An 8,142-nucleotide genomic window follows, 5' to 3' on the forward strand; every position below is an offset into this window, starting at 1 on the left:
CAGGCACTTCACAAAATAAATATGATCAGTCAACAAATACATGAAAAAATGTTCAACATCTCTATCAGAGAAATGCAAATTAAAACCAAACTGAGATTTCATCTAATTCCAGAATGGCAATTATCAAGAATACAAGCAACAATAAATGTTGATGAGGATGTGGGGGAAAAGGTATACTCATACATACAATGCTGGTGGGACTGCAAATTGGTGCAACCATTATGTAAATTCTTCAGAATTTTAGTATGGAGATTCTTCAGAAAACTTGGAATGGAACCATTTGACCCAGCTATCCCACTCCTCAGTTTATTCCCAAAGGACTTAAAATCAGCATATTACAGTAATTAAGCCATATCAATGTTTACAGCAGCTCAGTTCACAATAGCTAAACTATGGAATCAACCTAGGTGCCCTTCAACAGATGAATGGATAAAGAAAATGTGGTATGTATATACTTGACCTTAAAGAAGAATGACATTATGGCATTTGCTGGTAAATGGAGAGATCTGGAGAATATCATGCTAAGTGAAATAAGCCAATCCCCCCAAACCAAAGGCTGAATGTTTTCTCTGATATGCAGATGCTAATTCACAATAAGGGGGTAGGTAGGAAAGAATAGAAGTACTTTGGATTAGACAAAGAAGAATGAAGGAAAAGGAGAGAAATGGGAATAGAATAATAGAATGAATCAGACATTACTATCCTATGTGCATATATGATTACATGACCAATGTAACTCTGCATCACATAAAACCAGAAGAATGAGAAGTTGTACTCCATATATGTATAATATGTCAAAATACATTCTACTGTCATGTATAATAAGAACAAACAAAAATAATTAAAAATCTCTGTGAAAGTGTTAAAATTATGCCTTCTCTGTATGAATCCAGTTTTTCACTTTATGAACAATGCTACAGTAAAACTTGAAGATGGGAATACAATAAGAGGGGAGGAGCTATGTGCTAACCTCTTGATCTATATAGTTGTTCCCCCTTATCCACAGTTTCTCTTTTTGAGGCTTTAGTTACCTTCATCCAGCTGCAGTCTGAAAATAATAAATGGGAAATTCCAGAGAGAATTCATAAGTTTCAAATAACTTTTAATATAGTCTTATTTCTAGAATTGTTCTATTTTTAGTTACTGTTGTTAATCTCTTGTTAAACTTCATCATGAGTATGAATGTATAGGAAAAAATATAGTATACTGAATATAGGGTTTAGTACTATCCTTGATTTCAGGACCCCAGTAGGGATTGCTATTCTGATTTAATGTGCTAGACTTTCTGAAAAGCTAGACTTTCCAAAAAGGCACAGTGGAAGTATAAGATACGGCCCCTATCATTAACTGGACTTAAAATACATTAAATAACAGTAAACATATCAAATGTAATAATCCAAGTGCTGAATAGGTCAATCAAAATAATAACCCAGGTGCTGTAGGACAATCAAAACTTGGATCTAGGCTGGCCCAATGGTGTGTGCCTGTAGTCCCAGCATTTGGAAGGGTGAAAGGGGAGGATCACTTGAGCCTAGGATTAAGACCAGCCTGGGCAACACTGTGGAGCCCTTTCATCAAAATACAGGGATCAGCTGGGCGCAGTGGCACATGCCTGTAATCCCAGCGGCTTGGGAGGCGGAGGATCGTGAGTTCAAAACTACCCTCAGCAATTTAGCAAGGCACTAAGCAACTCAGTGAGACCCTGTCTCTAAAAAAAAAAAAAATACAAAAATTGGGCTGGGGATGTGGCTCAGTGGTTAAGTGCCCCTGAGTTCAATCGCCAGTACCAAAAAAAAAAAAAAAAAAATTACAGGGACCTAGGGAAGACCAGAAAATCAAGGAAAAGTGAAGGAGACTCCATCAAAGAGGAATTAATCTGGTCCTGGAAGGATGTAGTGAATGGGAGGGAGCACAGGAGTAAAAGCAAGTATTTACTGCCTACCTCTCCCGTCTCCAGCTGTATTTGAAACCTGCTGAACAGGAAAGGAATGGCTGCTACTTTGAAGGAGCAGAAAATCTAGTTATCAAGATGAGGAATATAACCAACTTTAAAGCAGTTAGCAATGCTGGATTATCCTGCGAGCAAAAGGTTCACCCCAGATTTCTGGAAGTATTTGCTATTTCAGAAATCAAAGACATTTTTATTAGAAAAAAGTAGAACTCTATTAGACTGTCTTATACTCAATTTATGGCCTAGTTTTTGTTTCATGATAATAATATAGAGGGGCATTGTAATATTTTCAGAGTTTATTATTTTTGAAGTCTCAATTCAGAATTCAAAAAGGAAGAAAGCACTTTAGGCTGGAGCAGTTCAACAGCTGGAGGAAGAAGTGTACAAGTTAAAATGCTTCTGTACTGGGCTGGGGATGTGGCTTAAGCGGTAGCGCGCTCGCCTGGCATGCGTGCGGCCCGGGTTCGATCCTCAGCACCACATACAAACGAAGATGTTGTGTCTGCCGAAAACTAGAAAATAAATATTGAAAAATTCTCTCTCTCTCTCTTCTCCCTCTCTCTCTCACACTCTCTCTTTAAAAAGAAAAAATAAAATGCTTCTATAGGTATGTACAGAATTGGGCAGAGAGGGAACAAGGACTCATTGGGAACATGTAAAACCTTAAAAAAAAAAAAAAAGCCCTGAAGTATGAAACAGACCAGACTAGAGGAATAAGGACAAGTTGCTTAAAAGGGAGTTGGAAATCAAAGTGCCGAAGGTTTCTAGTGGATTGCAATTGTGAATCGTGTAATTGTGTGTTGGTATATAATGATCAGTCTTCCTCACTGCTCTTGTTCCCATGCAGACCATTGATGAAATGGGAGCCACACTACATTTAGAAAATGACAAATGATCATCCCCATGGAAGACTACTGTCATGAACTTAATTTGGGTTATTTTTTGTGACAGAAGTACAGTATAAGCTGTAAGCCAGTTAGGTGTTTTATTGTATTTCATGGGATTTTTTTTACACTAATTCAAAAACTCAGCATTTTAATCTCTGACTTAGTTTCTTTTTTTAAAAATAACTTTATTTTATTTGTTTATTTTTTATGTGGTGCTTAGAATTGAACCCAGTGCCTCACACATGCTAGGGAAGGGCTCTATCACTGAACCCCAACCCCAGACCTCTGACTTAGTTTTTAACTTGATACCATCATCTATATCATCGCTTTTTTGTTACATGTTAGATTTTTACATTTGTGGAAAAGATTTGATAATTCCAAGGAATTTAGCTGAGGAACAGAATATTTAAAAGTGATATTTCTGTTGAGAGACATTTATAAATTTATATGATTTCCTATATTATAAAAAATGTGAGGAAAAAATTCAAAGCTGGTGTTTCACTTGGTTTCTTTTTCTTCATAGTGGGAAAAGAGCTTTTACTGTGATAATTGCCAGGTTGTCAAGGAGAGCCTCAGTCCTCAGAAACCCACTTGCCGTTGACTTGGCCATGTCAAACAAATGTTCAGCTTTTATTCTGACACTTCTTAAAGAATTTGATTGAAACTATATATGTCCAGATAACACTCAGCAAAGTGCCCTTCTTGCATTTGTTTCAAGATATATTTGGAAACAAGAGAGATGACCTTGGACTCAGCTGCTTTTCCAATTTAGGACTTCTCTCTGGGTCTACTGAATAATATTCCCCAACATTGAAAATTCAACAAATGGAAAAACATTTCAGTTACCCTATGCCATAAGTTCTGTGTTAGAGGACTTTTTCCTCCCAGCAATATGTTCTGCCTCTAAAAGAAATGATATATTTAGCCCACAAACTAGTTCTATATTAGTTTTCTAACCATCTACTTCAGAATACATTTAGGAACACATTTGCCTTTCATCAGAGTGTCTTTTTGTAATCTAAATTGAGCTGTCCTTGCTTTTTAAAATATTTTAGCCTCTAAAAAATAAAAAACCAACAGTTAACCCTTTTCCTTTGCCTTCTGACATTCAAAATTTGGTTTGAAGCCAGAGTTCATTGTAGCTTGATGTAAGATCTAAAAGAGGACTTTGGAGGCACTGATATCCCCTTCTAAGGTTTTTGCCACCTGTCCAGATGACAATAGAAGTCCTGTGAGTCCAACCTCAAGCTTGAATGCCAGAATTAGCTTCCAGTTGTATCTACATTTAGCCCATGGATGACTTTAACTCTCATTTAAGTGACATCCTTTCAGTTATCATTTTGCATATTATGGAGGTTTAAGCAGTTCCATTTTTAATTTGTTGACACCATCCCAGGACAAGACTTAGGTAACTTTTCAATAAGGCAGCTTTGATTTTAAGCAAGTAAATAAGAATGATAGTTTGATTATTGTCCTATATATATATATATATATATATATATATATATATTTCCAGGAATAGTAACATTTCCCATTTTATGTGGTTTCCTTTGATGTTACAAGCAATCAGCATTTATAGAGATGATTATGTTGTTAGCAACATCGCCTTCAGCATGCACAATATATTAATTCCTAATAAAGTGCTGTTATACATGTGCACACACATACCACATGTGAATAAATAAATATACCAAATTATAACACTTTAAAGGAGAGATTGTTTTTAAGAATTCCTTGTTGCTTTATTTGGAATCAAGTATTATGTCATTTGGTAGCCACAGTGTGAATGATCTTGAGCAAATAGTCAAAAGAGTTTTTAAAATTAGTACCACCTAAGATAATTTTAAAGATAACCTGCCCCCCTGGGCATGATGGTACATGCCTGTAATCCCAGGGGATCAGGAGGCTGAGGCAGGAGGATCGTGAGTTCAAAGCCAGCTTCAGCAACTTAGGCCCTAAGCAACTCAGCAAGACTGTCTCTGATAAAATATAAAAAGGGGCTGGGGATGTGGCTCAGTGGTTAAGCGCCCCTGAGTACCAAAAAAAAAAAAAAAAAAAAAAAAGATGACCTGTCCCATCAGATGACAGATTGTTCTTAAATTTTTAATTATTGTAAGTTATTTAATAAGCATTACTTTGTAGTTCTCTACCTCAAAAACTGGTGACTTTCATTTTTAATCTGACATTTACTCCTATATAAAAACAGGTTTTGTGTGGGTGTGGCTGTTCTGTGTACATTTCTATTATTTTATTGATGTTGAACTATAGCAATTGCTAAAGTTACCACACTGCCCTAATTAAGTAAATAAGAGCTCATAGTACCCAAGCTGATTTATTTTACAGGGTAAGCAGTAAAGTTTGCTTTTCCTGGTGCAAGAGATTCCTCCAACTGCATAACTGTTGAACTGTGATTTTAAAGATATGGAAGAGAAAGCCAAGCATGGTAGTGCACGCCTGTAATCCCAGCTGTCGGGATGCTGAGGCAGGAAGATCATAAATTCAAAGCCAGCCTTAGCAACATTGAGGCACTAAGTAACTCAGTGAGACCCTATCTCTAAATGAAATACAAAGTAGGGCTGGGGATGTGGATCAGTGGCCAAGTGCTCCTGAGTTCAATCCCTGGTACATCCCACCCCCCAAAAAAGTGTGTTTATTTAAAATTTAATATTACCAAATTGCCCTCCAAATTCTAGTATTTAGCTCCCATTAATTATTTTTTTTTTGAGAGAGAGAGAATTTTAATATTTTTTTTTTAGTTTTCAGCGGACACAACATCTTTATTTGTATGTGGTGCTGAGGATCGAACCCAGCGCCCCACGCATGCCAGGCGACTGCGCTACCGCTTGAGCCACATCCCCAGCCCAGCTCCCATTAATTATGACAGCACTTCATTTTCTGTCCCCTTGCGTGGACTCCATATATTAGCTTTACAACATCCTTGCCAGTGTAATGGATTTAAAGAATTGTTTTAGGGCTGGAGATGTGGCTCAAGCAGTGGCGCGGTCTCCTGGCATGCGCGGGGCGCTGGGTTCGATCCTCAGCACCAAATAAAAATAAAATAAAGATGTTGTGTCCACCAAAAACTAAAAAATAAATATTAAAAAAATTCTCTCTCTCTCCCTCTCTCTTAAAAAAAAAAGAATTGTTGTAACTAATTTTTTTAAAGTTTTGAGTGAAGTTGAGTTTTTCATTGCCCATTTTTAATTTATACTAGATTTTTCTCTAACTGAAAAGGAAGTCCTTAACAATCATTGTAGAAAGTTTGAATGATGAAGACGATAAAATCATCTATAGTCTCACCCAGACATTGTCATTGATTACATATTTGCTTCTTTCTGGTCTTCTTTTTATGATATATGTCTTGTTATTTTTAACAAATAATGAAAACGAGTTTATTTCTTAATATGCATTTTTTAAAAATTATATTAAGAGGCTCCTAGGCAGCTCAGTAGTGGAGCATGTGCCTAGCGTGCATGAAGCCCTGGGTTTGATCTGCAGCACCAAAAAATAAAAGAGAGAGAGATTATAATTCAGCTACTTGGAGTACTACTTTGACCTCTTTTACTCAAGGTGCTATATAAATATTCAGTGAACTGAGTTCCCCTCTGCCAAGCCTTTGAGATCAGCTAGTGGAAAAAACATTAACATTCTTTCCTTGACACTGTCCTGTCACTACTAGATCTCAAGCTGGATGAGATTTCCTAGGAACTAATAGGTCTCTTAGTGGTAAAGATGAAGGTCTGTAATCCCTAGTGGCATGGAAGAGAGAGGAAGCTTGTACCTTAAAACACAACACACACAAACATTTCCTATTAAATACGGATGTATTTACATAGATATTACATAATATACATATATAAAATTATATACACATACATAGTCAAAACAGGAGGTGAGATTAGTGAGCGAAAACAAAACACACACAAAATGTGGTAAACACCTACGGAACCATAAAATGACTGGACATGGGATCAGCCCTTCCTGTGTGGTGATCATGTTTCCTTATCTGGTTCTCCTTTTGGACTGTAAGAGCATAGAATCAGGATTGGTTTCTATTTGTTGGTGTATTCCCGATGCCTACTTAGACAGTTAGGCTACTTTGGTCAATAAAAACTAGTTAAATGAAGAATGAAAGAACGAAGGTAAAAGGATATGGCCTTGAGTAAATCACTTGATTACTCCTGACTTCACTGTCTTTCAATGAGCACTTCAAAGAATTATTGCATAAAGTTGGGCAATATATGAAGATGGGGAGACCTTTCCAAGCAGATTGTCTTCTCAGTCTTCTTTTTTTAGTTGTTGATGGAGCTTTATTTTTATTTATTTGTTTATTTATATGTGGTGCTGAGAATTGAACCCAGGGCCTCACACATGCTAGGCAAGCTCTACCACTGAGCTACAGCCCCAGCCCTCCTCAGTATTTTTATACAGCTAAACACCATTCTCATTCAGGTGCCTGTCAAGAAGATCTTACCATATGCCAATTGACTATCATTTTCTTGCTTACCTAGATAGAGAATGAAGCAAATAAAAGGCAGTTTCATCACTGCAAATAATCATCCCCAGTCTTTATAGTGTATCCTAGATGGAAACACATTTTTGTCCTCTTACACAGAGGCAGCCCATGATCTTGTCACACAATTTACTAGAGAACAATTTAAGGGATCCTGATTGTAGTGGTAAAATTTGATGTTGGTAGTGTATCTATGGACTTTGACATCTTAGTCACTGCCTTTTTCTCAGTGTCCAGCAGTCTAATAGTAGAGTACCCTCCAGGACAAAGTTATAGAAAATGGATGTTACCATGTCTTTAAGACACTTAGAAACACATCTGTATAATTATTGTTTAAAGTAGAAATAACAAAGAAAATCAGATGGCACATGTATGGAATAGTCAGTAGCTATTCCTAGAGTGGACATTTTATAAATAATTGTAATGAACATTTGTCCTTTTTAGTATATCTTAAATTGTCAGTTGGAAGAAATGGTTACACTTTGAAGTTAATGTTTTAATTTCTTTAAATTTATCACATTTTAAGTTTGTCAAAAGAGGAAGCTAATGTAATATAAAACCAGTTAAAATAAGGTTACATTTGAGGCTGGGCTGCAGCTCAGTGGTAGAGCACTTACCTAGCATGTGTGAGGTACTAGGTTTGATCCTCAGCACCACATATGAATTAAAAAAAAAAAAAAAAAGAGGATACATTTGAAATATAAAGTAGCATCATCTTATAGATCTTAGGATACCTTATCTAGTTGCCCAGGTCCAAAAATTCAAATTTACTTTAAAATTAGTTTTATAAA

Source organism: Marmota marmota, unplaced genomic scaffold (assembly GCF_001458135.2).
Source record: "Marmota marmota marmota unplaced genomic scaffold, marMar, whole genome shotgun sequence".
NCBI lineage: Eukaryota > Metazoa > Chordata > Mammalia > Rodentia > Sciuridae > Marmota > Marmota marmota.